Here is a 16,056-nt window from a genome sequence, read left to right on the forward strand (position 1 = left end):
CTGAGGACACAGAAAAGCCCCTATGAGTTTCCATTTAAACTCACAGCATATGAAAGCCAGCACACATGACTGTGTCTTACAGGATCTTCTAAAACACAGCTTTATTGATTACAGCTGGCTCGCTGTCATCTTTGAGCTAGAAGATCAAAATACATTTGGAAAGATATCAGCCTCATCACCACGAACAAGAATGGGGTAACGGATTCCTCCACAAACAGCTTTGCTTTGAAATAACAAGGAAACGATGATCTGCATAAAGACAAATAAGAAAATATTCTCGTTAACTGAATTAATTGATTTCAGATAATTAACAGAATTCTTTAAATTCAACTAGTGTCCCTCGGAATCAGTAGTTCTTATCTTTTGGAAGACCCTTTGAAAAATGTGAAAATATTGGTATCCTTTCCCCAGAAAAATGCATACACATTCTGCATATGATTTAATAAACGTCATCACCACCTGGACAAAGCCAGAGTGATCTTAACAGCACTCAGTTGAAAAATGCCCTTTGTAGCCAGACTTCTTTGCAAGTCCAGGTTTAAGTTTTGGGCTTCCTGATTATTTGGGGGAGAAATGGGGGCCACAGGAATGTTTGCAAATGAGCTGGCCCGCGGGTTGCCACCTACAAGGAACGGCAAAGGGTATTCCCTTCTCTTCCATTGTCTGGCCTCATACTGAAAGTGGGTTTAAATGTTCATCCTTTGAAAATCCTGGGCTTGCAGAGGCACACATCTGAAAAGCTCTGATAATGACTTGCTTCAGCCTGGCTCCAGGAAAACAAAGCTCAATCAAGGGTTCTGCCATGGTACCTGTTTAGACATGTCCTGGGTCCCCACCCCTGGAGAGAAACCCTAATGAAAGTGATTTGGGAACACAGCCTTCCACGTGGCAAGAAGGTATGACACCACCTCCTCTGACAAAATCATGGCTGTAGACCCTTGACCTACCAGGGGACTGTCGTGTATGAAACGAAGGGCAAATTTCACAACACAAAGGTGAAATGAATTGTAAGAACTCTGTTGAAATTGCAGTAAAATACGGACATACAGGATTTATTCCAGGGATCCAGGCTTCTAACCCAAGGCTTGTGTCCTTGACTCCTTGTTTTCATCTTTATCATCAGTTTCTGGAAGGAAGCCTTTTCTCTTCTCTTTCTGATCTGTTGGCAGAAGCTGTGTGGTCACATGGGTAGTTTCTGGATTGAGCTTCCAAAGAAGTTTCACCCTCCAGCTTCTCTTGGGCCTGGGCCACTTCAGCAGGTCACTGGGAACTCACTGTTTTTTCTGTCCCTGAAATTGATGGCAATGGCAGAGTCTCATACTTGTAGAGCACTTTCAAGTTTTTTGGAATTTCACCAATTTAAACCTGATCTCACTCTACTTAGCAGATGGGAAAACTGAAGCACGCATAGATGAGGATAATGAATATAAACTCCTGGCACATAGTAACGGTAATAACAGGCAAGTACTGATTGGTTCTTGTGTATCAGACAGTTTATTTAGCACCTCATATGCATTCTCTCGTTTACTGTCCCCAGCAACCCTATAAAAAGTACAATTATGATCCCTTCTTTTCAAATTATTTGAGAAAAAACTCAAGACAATGAGAGAAGATTCAGTTAGCTATTATTGCAATAATGCCGTGTAACAAACAACTACAAATTCTCCATGTCAGACAGCAGTGAAACACGTAGTTAGGCCATGCATCTCTGGGTTTATAGGAGGTTAGCTGCGCTAAGCTGGATTCAGCTGGGGTGGTTCTGTTTCTTGTGATTTTCATCCTTTCTGGACCAGTGGGCTGGCTGGGGCATGTTCTTCTCATAGTGATGGTAGAGATAAAAACAGCAGTGGGAGGCCACTGAAGTCTTAGTCTCAGAACTAACACAGGGACACCTCTACCTACATAAAAATTAGCCAAAGCAAGTCATGTGGGTGAGTCTAAAGTCTAGCAATGGGAACTACACCCTTCCTAAGGTGAAACCATGGCAAAGCAGATGTAGAAGAAGGTAAAGAACTGGAATCCAAACTAGCTAAGGGGCAGGGTTGGAATTTGAACCAAGGTAGCCTGGCTTTAAAACCTAAGTTCTGAAACTAACACAACATTGTTAATCAACTATCCTCCGATATAAAATAAAAAGTTAAAAATAAATAAAAGAGAAAAAACCCAAAGTCTAATTTCTTAACTACTGTGCTATATCATGGGGACTTAACAAAAGGCCACTATTGCTTTCTTAAAAACTCAGCTTGTCCCTCCACAGACTGGTGGGATTCATGTAGACAAACAAGTGAGAATAGCAGAGGAAAGCTATTCATAAGAAGAAATGATGGAAGAATAAGAAATGGGACAGAGAGAGAGGTTGTAACTATCGCATTAAATCACAATTACCAATATTCACTATTTACTGAACACTTGCTCATATTTCACATCATCGTTTCAGAGCAAACAAACAAACAAAATGTCCCGTTTTGTCTCCTGAGTGTCTATACTGGCATGTGTCAAATGTTTTGAGACCCAAAGCCACTTTTCAGTAGTAATTTGGGAGATGTATCCCTTTGTAGTGTAGTAAACCCTTCCTTTGGACAGGTTGGGAACACTGTGCTCTTATGAAAAGGGTCCCAGGGCCAGAAACATCAGGATCTAAACTCACAAGGAGCAGCAAGAGAGCCACACCAGCATCAGGGAACAAGGCGAAGACAAATTGAAGGGACAATGCCTTAGGATGACTTTTGAGAACCAACAGGATTGGAATAAAATAAAGGCAGTGGATAAAGAGTAGATAACTGAACACATGAGAAACATTTGCCTACCAGGGGCAGATGATCTCGTTTCTCTAAATTTGAACCTCAACTCACAGCTAGATTGCTGGTGGCAACTACAAATAATCTGACAAGGGAGAGCAACCTTGTCAAGACCAGGCATCAAAATCCCACCCTCTAGCATGAAGCCAGTGAAGCCTGGAGAAGAGGTCATTGTGAAGAGAAGTGACCTGCTCCCCAGCCATCCAGCATCTTCCCACTGGGTTTATGACATTCTCCTCTTCCTCCCTTTGTGGGAAGCAATCTATGTGGATAACCTCAGACACTGATCCTATACCATCCATTTCCTTATTCTCCTAACCTGAAATATTTAAAAAATTGATATAGAGCTTCAAGATGGCGGAAGAGTAAGACGCGGAGATCACCTTCATCTCCACAAATACATCAGAAATACATCTACACGTGCAACAGTTCCTACTGAACGCTGGCAGAAGACCTCAGACCTCCCAAAAGGCAAGAAAGAGATTAACAGCGCCACTTAAAGGAGCTCCAGAGATGGGTGCGAGCTGCAGCTAACAGCGCAGACCCCAGAGACAGGCGTGGGATGCTAAGGCCGCTGCTGCCGCCATCAAGAAGCCTGTGTGCGAGCACAGGTCACTATCCACACCTCCCCTCCCGGGAGCCTGTGCAGCCCGCCACTGCCAGGGTCCCGGGATCCAGGGACAACTTCCCCGGGAGAATGCACGGCGCGCCTAAGTTTGGTGCAACATCACGCTGGCCTCTGCCGCCGCAGGCTCGCCCCGCACTCCGTGCTCCTCCCTACCCCCTCCCGCCCCCCCCCCGCCACCCCGCCCCGCCACACCCCCCCCCCACCCCCGCCACCCGCCCCCGGTCTGAGCGAACAACAGATGCCCTCAGGCGACCTGCAGGCAGAGGCGGGGCCAAATCCAAAGCTGAGCCCCTGGGAGCTGTGAGAACAAAGAAGAGGAAGGGAAATCTCTCCCAGCAGCCTCAGGAGCAGCGGATTAAATCTCCACAATCAACTTGATGTACCCTGCATCTGTAGAATACATGAATAGATAACGAATCATCCCAAATTGAGGAGATGGACTTTGGGAGCAACGATATGTATATGTTTTCCCCTTTTTCTCTTTTTGTGAGTGTGTATGTGTATGCTTGTGTGTGTGATTTTGTCTGTACAGCTTTGCTTTTACCATTTGTCCTAGGGTTCTGTCTGTCCTTTTTTTTTCTTTTTTAATTACTTTAAATAATTTTTTTCTTAATAATTACTTTTATTTTAATAACTTTATTTTATCTTCTTTCTTTCTCTTTCTTTCTTTCTTTCTTTTTCTTTCTTCCTTCCTCCCTCCCTCCCTCCCTCCCTCCCTCTCTCTCTTTCTTTTTCCTTTCTTTCTTTCTTTCTAATTTTTCTCCCTTTTATTCTGAGCTGTGTGGATGAAAGGCTCTTGGTGCTCCAGCCAGGTGTCAGGGCAGTGCCTCTGAGGTGAGAGAGCCAAGTTCAGGACACTGGTCCACAAGAGACCTCCCAGCTCCACATAATATCAAATGGCAAAAATCTCCCAGAGATCTCATCTGAATGCCAAGACCTAGCTTCACTCAACGACCAGCAAGCTACAGTGCTGGACACCCTATGCCAAACAACTAGCAAGATAGGAACAAAACCCCATGCATTAGCAGAGAGGCTGCCTAAAATCATAATAAGGCCACAGACACCACAAAACGCACCACCAGACGTGGACGTGACCACCAGAAAGACAAGATCCAGCCTCATCCACCAGAGCACAGGCACTACTCCCCTCCACCAGGAAGCCTACACAACCCACTGAACCAACCTTAGGCACTGGGGACAGACACCAAAAACAATGGGAACTATGAACCTGCAGCCTGAGAAAAGGAGACCCCAAACACAGTAAGTTAAGCAAAATGAGAAGACAGAAAAACACACAGCAGATGAAGGAGCAAGGCAAAAACCCACCAGACCTAACAAATGAAGAGGAATTAGGCAGTCTACCTGAAAAAGAATTTAGAATAATGATTGTAAAGATGATCCAAAATCTTGGAAATAGAATAGAGAAAATACAAGAAACGTTCAACAAAGACCTAGAAGAAGTAAAGAACAAACAAACAGTGATGAACAACACAATAAATGAAATTAAAAATTCTCTAGAAGGGATCAATAAAAGAATAACTGAGGCAGAAGAACAGATAAGTGACCTGGAAGATAAAATAGTGGAAATAACTACTGCAGAGCAGAATAAAGGAAAAAGAATGAAAAGAATTGAGGACAGTCTCAGAGACCTCTAGGACAACATTCAATGCACCAATATTTGGGGTCCCAGAAGAAGAAGAGAAAAAGAAAGGGACTGAGAAAATATTTAAAGAGCTTATAGTTGAAAACTCCCCTAATATGGGAAAGGAAATAGTTAATCAAGTCCAGGAAGCACAGAGAGTCTCATACAGGATAAATCAAAGGAGACACATGCCAAGACACATGTTAATCAAACTATCAAAAGTTAAATACAAAGAAAAAATATTAAAAGCAGCACGGGAAAAACAACAAATAACACAAAAGGGAATCCCCATAAGGTTAACAGCTGATCTTTCAGCAGAAGCTCTGCAAGACAGAAGGGAGTGGCAGGACATATTTAAAGTGATGAAGGAGAAAAACCTACAACCAAGATTACTCTACCTAGCAAGGATCTCATTCAGATTTGATGGAGAAATTAAAACCTTTACAGACAAGCAAAAGCTAAGAGAATTCAGCACCAGCAAACCAGCTTTACAACAAATACTAAAGGAACTTCTCTAGGCAGGAAACACAAGAGAAGGAAAAGACCTAAAATAACAAACCCAAAACAACTAAGAAAATGGTAATAGGAACATATATATCGATAATTACTTTAAGTGTAAATGGATTAAATGCTCCAACCAAAAGACATAGAATGGATACAAAAACAAGACCCATATATATGCAGTCTACAAGAGACCCATTTCAGACCTAGGGAAACATACAGACTGAAAGTGAAGGGATGGAAAAAGACAATCCATGCAAATGGAAATCAAAAGAAAGCTGGAGTAGCAATTCTCCTATCAGACAAAATAGACTTTAAAATAAAGACTATTACAAGAGACAAAGAAGGACACTACATAATGATCAAGGGATCGATCCAAGAAGAAGATATAACAATTGTAAATATTTATGCACCTCAATACATAAAGCAAATGCTAACAGCCATAAAAGGGGAAATCAACAGTAACACAATCAGAGTAGGGGACTTTAATACCTCACTTTCACCAATGGACAGATCATCCAAAATGAAAATAAATAAGGAAACACAAGCTTTAAATGATACATTAAACAACATGGATTTAACTGATATTTATAGGACATTCCATCCAAAAACAACAGAATACACATTCTTCTCAAGTGCTCATGGAACATTCTCCAGGATAGATCATATCTTGGGTCACAAATGAAGCCTTGGTAAATTTAAGAAAATTGAAATCATATCAAGTATCTTTTCCGACCACAACACTATGAGACTAGGTATCAATTAAAGGAAAAAATCTGTGAAAAATATAAGCACATGGAGGCTAAACACTACACTACTTAATAACCAAGAGATCACTGAAGAGATCAAAGAGGAAATCAAAAATTACCTAGAAACAAATGACAATGAAAACACGACGACCCAAAACCTATGGGATGCAGCAAAAGCAGTTCTAAGAGGGAAGTTTATAGCAATACAATCCTACCTCAAGAAACAAGAAACATCTCAAATAAACAAACTAACTTTACACCTAAAGCAATTAGAGAAAGAAGAACAAAAAAACCCCAAAGTTAGCAGAAGGAAAGAAATCATAAAGATCAGATCAGAAATAAATGAAAAAGAAATGAAGGAAATGATAGCACAGATCAATAAAACTAAAAGCAGGTTCTTTGAGAAGATAAACAAAATTGATAAACCATTAGGCAGACTCATCAAGAAAAAAGGGAGAAGACTCAAATCAATAGAATTAGAAATGAAAAAGGAGAAGTAACAACTGACAGTGCAGAAATACAAAGGATCATGAGAGATTACTACAAGCAACTCTATGCCAATAAAGTGGACAACCTGGAAAAAATGGACAAATTCTTAGAAATGCACAAACTTCCAAGACTGAACCAGGAAGAAAGAGAAAATATGAACAGACCAATCACAAGCACTGAAATTGAATCTGTGAGTAAAAATCTTCCAACAAACAGAAGCCCAGGACCAGACGGCTTCACAGTCAAATTCTATCAAACATTTAGAAAAGAACTAACACCTATCCTTCTCAAACTCTTCCAAAATATAGCAGAGGTAGGAACACTCCCAAACGCATTCTACAAGGACACCATCACCCTGATGCCAAAACCAGACAAAGATGTCACAAAGAAAGAAAACTATAGGCCAATATCACTGATGAACATAGATGCAAAAATCCTCAACAAAATATTAGCAAACAGAAACCAACAACACATTAAAAGGATCATACACCATGATCAAGTGGGGTTTATCCCAGGATGCAAGGATTCTTTTTTTTTTTTTTCTTTTTTTGCAGTACGTGGGCCTCTCACTGTTGTGGCCTCTCCCATTGTGGAGCACAGGCTCTGGACACACAGGCTCAGCGGCCATGGCTCATGGGCCCAGCCTCTCCGCGACATGTGGGATCTTCCTGGACCGGGGCATGAACCGTGTCCCCTGCATCGGCAGGCGGACTCTTAACCACTGCGCCACCAGGGAAGCCCCAAGGAGTCTTTAGTATATGCAAATCAGTCAATGTGATACACCATATTAACAAATTGAAGGAGAAAAACCATACGATCATCTCAATAGATGCAGAAAAAGCTTTCGACAAAATTCAACACCCATTTATGATAAAAACTCTGCAGAAGGTAGACATAGAGGGAACTTTCCTCAATGTAATAAAGGCCATATATGACAAACCCACAGCCAATATCATCCTCAATGGTGAAAAACTGAAACCATTTCCGCTAAGATCAGGAAAAAGACAAGGTTGCCCACTCTCACCACTATTATTCAACATAGTTTTGGAAGTTTTAGCCACAGCAATCAGAGAAGAAAAAGAAGTAAAAGGAATCCAAATCAGAAAAGAAGTAAAGCTGTCACTCTTTGCAGATGACATGATACTATACATAGAGAATCCTAAAGATGCTACCAGAAAACTACTAGAGCTAATCAATGAATTTGGTAAGGTAGCAGGATACAAAATTAATGCACAAAAATCTCTAGCATTCCTATACACTAATGATGAAAAATCTGAAAGTGAAATAAAGAAAACATTCCCATTTACCAACAAAAAGTATAAAATGTCTAGGAATAAATGTACCTAAGGAGACAAAAGACCTGTATGCAGAAAATTATAAGAAACTGATGAAAGAAATTAAAGATGATACAAACAGATGGAGAGATATACCATGTTCTTGGATTGGAAGAATCAACATTGTGAAAATGACTATACTACCCAAAGCAATCTACAGATTCAATGCAATCCCTATCAAACTTCCACTGGCATTTTTCAGAGACCTAGAACAAAAAATTTCACAATTTGTATGGAAACACAAAAGACCCCGAATAGCAAAGCAATCTTGAGAAAGAAAAACGAAGCTGGAGGAATCAGTCTCCCTGACTTCAGACTATACTACAAAGGTACAGTAATCAAGACAGTACGGTACTGGCACAGAAACAGAAATATAGATCAGTGGAACAGGATAGAAAGCCCAGAGATAAACCCATGCACATATGGTCACCTTATCTTTGATAAAGGAGGCAAGAATATACAATGGAGAAAAGACAGCCTCTTCAATAAGTGGTGCTGGGAAAACTGGACAGCTACATGTAAAAGAATGAAATTAGAACACTCCTTAACACCATACACAAAAAAACCTCAAATTGGATTAAAGACCTAAATGTAAGGCCAGACACTAAAAACTCTTAGAGGAAAACACAGGCAGAATTCTCTATGACATACATCACAGCAAGGTCCTTTTTTGACCCACCTCCTAGAGAAATGGAAATAAAAACAAAAATAAACAAATGGGGCCTAAAGAAACTTAAAAGCTTTTGCACAGCAAAGGAAACCATAAACAAGACCAAAAGACAACACTCAGAATGGAAGAAAATATTTGCAAATGAAGCAACTGACAAAGGATTAATCTCCAAAATTTACATACAGCTCACGCAGCTTAATATCAAAGAAACAAACAACCCAATCCAAAAATGGGCAGAAGACCTAAATAGACATTTCTCCAAAGAAGATATGCAGATTGCCAACAAACACATGAAAGAATGCTCAACATCACTAATCATTCGAGAAATGCAAATCAAAACTACAAAGAGGTATCACCTCACACCGGTCAGAATGGCCATCACCAAAAAATCTACAAACAATATATGCTGGAGAGGGTGTGGAGAAAAGAGAACCCTGTTGCACTGTTGGTGGGAATGTACATTGATACAGCCACTATGGAGAACAGTATGGAGGTTCCTTAAAAAACTAAAAATAGAACTACCATACGACCCAGCTATCCCACTACTGGGCATATACCCTGAGAAAACCATAATTCAAAAAGAGTCATGTACCAAAATGTTCATTGCAGCTCTATTTACTATAGCCAGGACATGGAAGCACTAAGTGTCCATCAACAGATGAATGGATAAAGAAGATGTGGCACATATATACAATGGAATATTACTCAGCCATAAAAAGAAATGAAATTGAGTTATTTGTAGTGAGGTGGCTGGACCTAGTGTCTGTCATACAGAGTGAAGTAAGTCAGAAAGAGAAAAACAAATACTGTATGCTAATACATATATATGGAATCTAAGGAAAAAAAATGGTCATGAAGAACCTAGGGGCAAGACAGGAATAAAGACACAGACCTAGTAGAGAATGGACTTGAGGATATGGGGAGGGGGAAGCGTAAGCTGGGACAAAGTGAGAGAGTGCATGGACATATATACACTACCAAACTATCTACCAAATAGATAGCTAGTGGGAAGTAGCCGCATAGCACAGGGAGATCAGCTCGGTGCTTTGTGACCACCTAGAGGGGTGGGATAGGGAGGGTGGGAGGGAGGGAGACTCAATAGGGAAGAGATATGGGAACATATGTATATGTATAACTGATTCACTTTGTTATAAAGCAGAAAGTAACACACCATTATTAAGCAATTATACTCCAATAAAGATGTCAAAAAAAAAACAAAACAAAACTACTGATGCAGCCGCTCTTTGTTCCTCACTGGACATATGTGCGCCTCATCTCCATGATACAGAAATCCATCTTATAGAGGGAAGGGGAAGAGAACCCAGAGGGCCCACAGAGGACCAGAAGTGACTCAGATCAGCCCAAGAAAAAGGCAATAGGAGGGAGAGGTACACTAGAAGGTTCTTACAAGAGAAAAGAGACCAACTCTTTCTTCTGGTGATATTAGTGCAGCTTGGATTTCCGAGTCAGTGTGGAGGCCCAGCAGGCATCCAAGAAGTGGGGAAAGCCTAGGGTGCATTTAGAAAGAGTCACTCATCTGTACTCTGCCCACCTCCCTTTTCCACCTCAACCTTCCAGGCCAAGTGTCTTTCTTAAGGGGCAAACGTCTCTTCAGTAATGCCCCTGGGCGACATCTTACTGATCCCAGAATGGCAGTATGCTAAGAAACCAAGAGCTAAAAGAGAGAGTATTGGGAATCACATCGACATTGACAATCACATCGACATACCCTAAGCATATGTTAGCTGCTTAATATATTCACTAGTGCTTTACCTTTTATCATTACTCTATGGTAACCAGAGCTCCTTTACTGTGTTTTGGAATTTCCCATGAGAGCTGGGGCTGGGATAGTAAGAATAATTGTCTTAACTCCTAACATTCACTGAGCACTTACTCTGTGGTTGGAGGAGGTTGTCTAGGGTGGACAAATGACTTTGTCCTGGAAAACCAACATTGTCCAAAGCGCTTTACCAGTCGCTAATTTATTTAATGTTCCTAACAACTGTACAAGGTAGGTCCCCTTCTTATTCCCATTTTATCAATAAGGCAGTTGAAACAGAAACACATTCAGTAACTTGCCCCAGATGTACAGCCACAAAGTGATTGAGCTGAGCTTTGAACCTGGGCAACAAGCCTTCAGAATTTTGGCCATTAACACCATCCCATAGTGTCTGTCTCATACGTGAAACCTGGGAATGGTTCCAGGAAATTGTTACCTGAAGAATTTGTGTAAGGGCCCAGAGACACTGTTGCTATCATGAAATAGACACTGGGAGTAGAATGACTTTGGCTTTGTTTTGGGAGACGCTGAACCTAATTTTGGGTGAATGCCCAGCACACAGTTCAAGAAATAAATTGTTGACTTGCTTCTTGAGACTATGATACTCTGAATCTGCTAGGATGCATTCTGAGACTTAGCTGAGGCCCTGCTCTCTTCCTGGTCGAGTGATAGCTGTTGCTTTTTGACTGACCAGTGTCCATTCATTCTGCTTCCAGTACAAGCAACCCGGTTTTATTTCCTGTCTCAATCTCTGTGGTTTGGGGGACCTGGTCTATGAGAGGGCATGTACCCCAGGCTTTCAGTGTATTACAACTTCTTGACTCAAGGAGGCCCATTCAGTCCCTATTTGGGAATTTTATTGGAACTATTGGAAAAGAGAAGCACTTTTCCTCCAGGGTTGCAGAGAGGCTAGGATGCAGGCCTGGAGCTGCTGGGGTCACTTGCCCCTACGTGGAAAGAACCTGCTTCAGTCAAAGCAATAGATAAAAAGCTGATGCAAAATTAAAATATGGAAAATTACTAACTCTGATAACATCTTGGAATTTCCAGAACCTTTTCTTCCTGAACTCCCTCTATACATTTCTATTAGGCAAACCAATAAATTCCCTTTTTTTTTTTTTTTTTTTTTTTTTGGTTTAAAGCCAGACTGTTTGGGGTTCTAGTCCCTTGTATCTGAAAAAAATCTGCCTAAGACACCTGTGGTTCCTTGGAAGAAGGCACACCCTTCAGCCCTAGGGCTTAAGAACTGCATTCCTTCAAAAGCAGGATCCTGGGGATTCCCTCCTGTGACCGGGGTAGCAGCCAACATCAGAGGCTTGGCTTTTTATTTTAAGAGGCAAAGATCCAGAGACAACCAGGTGTTGCTTGACTCTTCTCCCAGACTCAGAGAGGGTTTGTACAGGCTCATCCCTGCTCCCACTGCCCTCCTCCAAAACCCTGACTCCTAACCGTGCTCCCCGACCCCATCCCACCCTGCCTTATAAAAGACTGAGGGTATTGTTCATTACGAACGCATAACTGAATGGAAAATTCACGGCTATTCTCAAGATCTCAAATTAAAGAATGTGTCTTGCATAGAGCACAGATAATTTAAGCAATCAGACCCTTTTCACGTTCTGCTCCAGCTTTAAGCCAAGCAGATGCAACCTTCCCAGGCCCCCTCAGATACCGACGCGGAGCCTGAGGTCATGGCTCTTCTACTCTCAGCTCCGTGCACGTGACGTGTGCGAGGTGTTTGCTTACTTTTCTGTATTTGGAACTAGACTCTGAGATCCTTGAGGGAAGAGACTTCCATCTTTTTACCCTTTACCACTTTTTACTTAAGAAACGAAGTCAAGGTACCCCGTGATTACCCAGTGGCATCTTTATCCCAGTGATGAGACAGGTGCTCTAGTTTAGGGGTCCCCAAAGTGTGTTTCCTGGAACAGCAGCATCAACATCACCTGGGAACTTGTTAGAAATGCAAATTTTCAGGCCCCACTTGCTGAATCAGAAACTGAGCTGAAGCCCAGCAAAGCCATGTTTAACAAGACCTCCAGATGACTCTCACACATGCCAACATCGGAGAACCACTGCCCTAGCCTCTTGCTACTCAATGTGTCATAGTCCAAGTACCAATAGTATCAGTCTCACCCGGGAGCTTGTTAAACATGCAAAATGTCATGCTCCACCACAGACCTGTTGCTATGCCTGAGAATCTGTGTTTGAATCCGCTTCCCAGGCGATTTATATACTTGAAAGCAGTGTTTCCTAAATTTTCAAGAGCATCCAATTACCTAGGGATCTTGTTAAATGCAAGCTCTGATGCCTGAGAATTGGAATTTTTACCAAGCTGCTACTGATCCATGGACCACACTTTGAGTCGAAAGGGCCTAGAGAGAAAACGGAAAGTGCTTCAGGGCTGCAGGGAAACTGGCGGCTGGTAGGGCAGAGAAACACCTCCAGATCCACTCACTACCCGTCCTTCTCCCCAGATCAGGCAGAGCAATTCTGTTTTTATCTGATTTTTATATCATGCTTTAAGGAAAATTTTTATTTGAAATAAGAATTCTGCTGCAAAACAAATCTTCTAAGCAACCGCATTACAGAAAATAGTCAAACTTTAAAGTGATATACTTGCAAACCTAATTCTAAATTAAATGTCATAGGGTAAATTAGTGTATGTGCAGGAAGGAGCTGGTGGATATTATTTTTTAAACATTTTTAAAGCTTTACCATTTTCCGTATCGAATTAAATTTTCAAACATGAAACTGAAATGACGGTTGCTTGTTGCTGGAGACCTGGTTTGAAGTTGGAGAACAAACCTTAAGTTTCAACTGACACTTCAGTGCAAAAATTTTGCATTTCCTACTTCTTGTCTGAAATGCGATGGCTTGTCCTTTTTCCATACTGCTTCCCTTTGGGCTCCCTGGATCTGTAAGTCCATATTAGGCATTGGTCTATGATACCTTTCTTGGTAGGGATGAGATAAAGATGACTTAAGACAAATTCTCATGATCTCCTAATACCAAAATTTTTCTGTTCAGCCACTCACAATAATTCCCACCCTCCTTTTTCCACATCTCCATAATCAAAGAGACCCTACACTGAATCTTTCTGAACAACACTTCTGATGTCTGTCCCTTTGTTTCCATTTTTATGGCCACCAACTCAACTGAAGTCTTATTCAATTATTTGTGCACAATATAATATTTTCTGAACTGTTTGACTCAGAGGTCTCCCCTTTAAATGTCCCATTCTAAGCCATCATTCCAGACTAATATTTACACAACAGGTGTTAATTTACCCTCCCGGTGCAAAAACATGAGTACTCCCTGCAGTCTATAGGAATAATGTCTAAACTCTTGTCCAGTGCTCAGGACCTTCAGCCAACTGATTCCCACTTGACTTTCCGCCTCACCTTCTCAGGATCCTCCACCTAGTCAACCGGATTTTTGGGGGGCAGCTGGGAGGATTCAGCCCCATGAATGCACATTCCTCTTTGCCTCCTTTATGTTTCTGTGGTTGCTTTTGCACCATTCATGTAAAGAGAGAGACTTTCATTTTTCTATTTGCACCATTTTTAGAGCTGACTTGCACAAATGTATTTTTTTTAAAGAAAAAACATAATAAGAGCTCCAGGGGAAAGGAACACGCAGGTAAGAAAGGAGTTAATACACTCACCATTTAAGCTGTTTAGAGCTTTATTTTTTATTAGTATTATTTTAGATGAATGACTCCTTAGAAAGAAATAAAATTCATTTTTCAGGGTAGCTAAGAAAAGACGGTGCAGTCTTGACATCAGAGTGGGAAACTATTATAAGTGCCTATTATTTTCTCATAAAGTCTTATCACAATACCAGATACTTCAAATTTTACAAGTCCGTAAAGGCTAATCTTTTTTTTTACTGTGCCTTCAATAGAGACCAGACTGGAAATGCATATGTTTTCCTGAAGTGAAAGTCTTTTCTAGAACAAGATTCCTCCTGTTCCATAATGGCGACATCTTCAAAATAGAAATATTTCTGTCCATATGATGTTGTAATTCCCAGGCATTTTCTGAATATTAATAGCAATACTTAAAATTTTTAACTATGATTTTTAAAATTATAGTTGATTTACAATATCATGTTAGTTTCAGATGTACAGCACAGTGATTCAGTTATACATATATATTATATACGTATATAATATATATATATATATTTTTTTTTTTATTAAATGTCATTTTAGGAAATTAAGAATGTATTATGTTTTGGTAATAGCACCCAAGGGGGTTTTCTTATGTTGGCTTCCCTAGAGGTAGACCCAGAAACGAGGATTTCATGCGCAAGTGGCTTATTCAGGAGGTGCTACCAAGAGAAAGTGACACAGGACAAGGAAAGGCGGAAGCCAAGCATGGCTGTAACCTCAGAGAAAGTTCTTTGCAGGGTAACATCAACCTTATCCCACATGATCTCTGGAACATGAGTGACACTTTGGAGTTTTCCCCAACCCACTGCAAGGGACTAGGTTTCATGCTCTTGGATCCATCAGTCTCCATCCAGGCAGGGGCTGGGAGTTTCTGGTGGTGGGCAGAACTCCCAAACGTGTCTGTGGCTGCAGGTAAATCACGTGCAATAGCCCAAGGGCAGTCATTGGAAAAAGAGTCACACTGGTGTGAGCTGTTGGGAGCCAAAAACACATTAAGGACAGAAAGAGATGCAGGAGAAGGGGCCGGAAGGAGTCTGGATGAAGCACCAGCAGTGGCCAGTAGACAATACTTCCAATGTCTTGGAAACAGAAAGTTCCTATCCCAAGAAATTATTTGATCAATCAATAATGATTAAGAACAGTGTGACCATAGATGTGCTCTTACCTTCTCTTCATCTCAGCTTCTTCATCAAATAAATAAAAGTACCTAACTCAGGATTCTTATGAGTATTATGTAAAGTAATATACATAAAGGATTCTAATCACTGCATATAGTATCAAGTTAATAATTATTAATTTAAGTTTTAAAAAACCCTTTGTATTTAATATTGTAATTTTATATTCTTGGGCAGTGACCCTCTCTTAGTGCCATAATAACTTTATACCAGATTCAAATTCTATGCAGAAGATAAGAATATTACCAGGCGATATGAAGAATATATTTTCAGTAACATATCAGGAGATTGCTAAAGTGCATAAGAAAAGGAAGGGAAACAGAGCTTGGTCATACATAATGGAAACAAAAATATAACTCATTTTGACACTGATGTAGAAAAAGGTTAGAGCTAGAAACTTGGATACCATCTGAATTTATCATTTTGCCTCATTTTAAACTCTAAATTCACCTATAGGTCAAGGAGATCTCCATCCTTTGTAGGAATAGTTATGGAAAAAAGGCATCATCCAAATTTGGTGGAAAGAAAGAAATAGTAACCGAAAATGCAATATATTCAAACTTGGGAGCAAGAGAGCCAATGTAAGTATGCTGATGTTCATGCTACTTCCTGTCTGC

The sequence above is a fragment of the Aethalodelphis obliquidens genome, unplaced genomic scaffold (genome assembly GCF_003676395.1).
Source record: "Aethalodelphis obliquidens isolate GAN/ISIS:26980383/991018 unplaced genomic scaffold, ASM367639v1 scaffold2, whole genome shotgun sequence".
Taxonomy (NCBI): domain Eukaryota; kingdom Metazoa; phylum Chordata; class Mammalia; order Artiodactyla; family Delphinidae; genus Aethalodelphis; species Aethalodelphis obliquidens.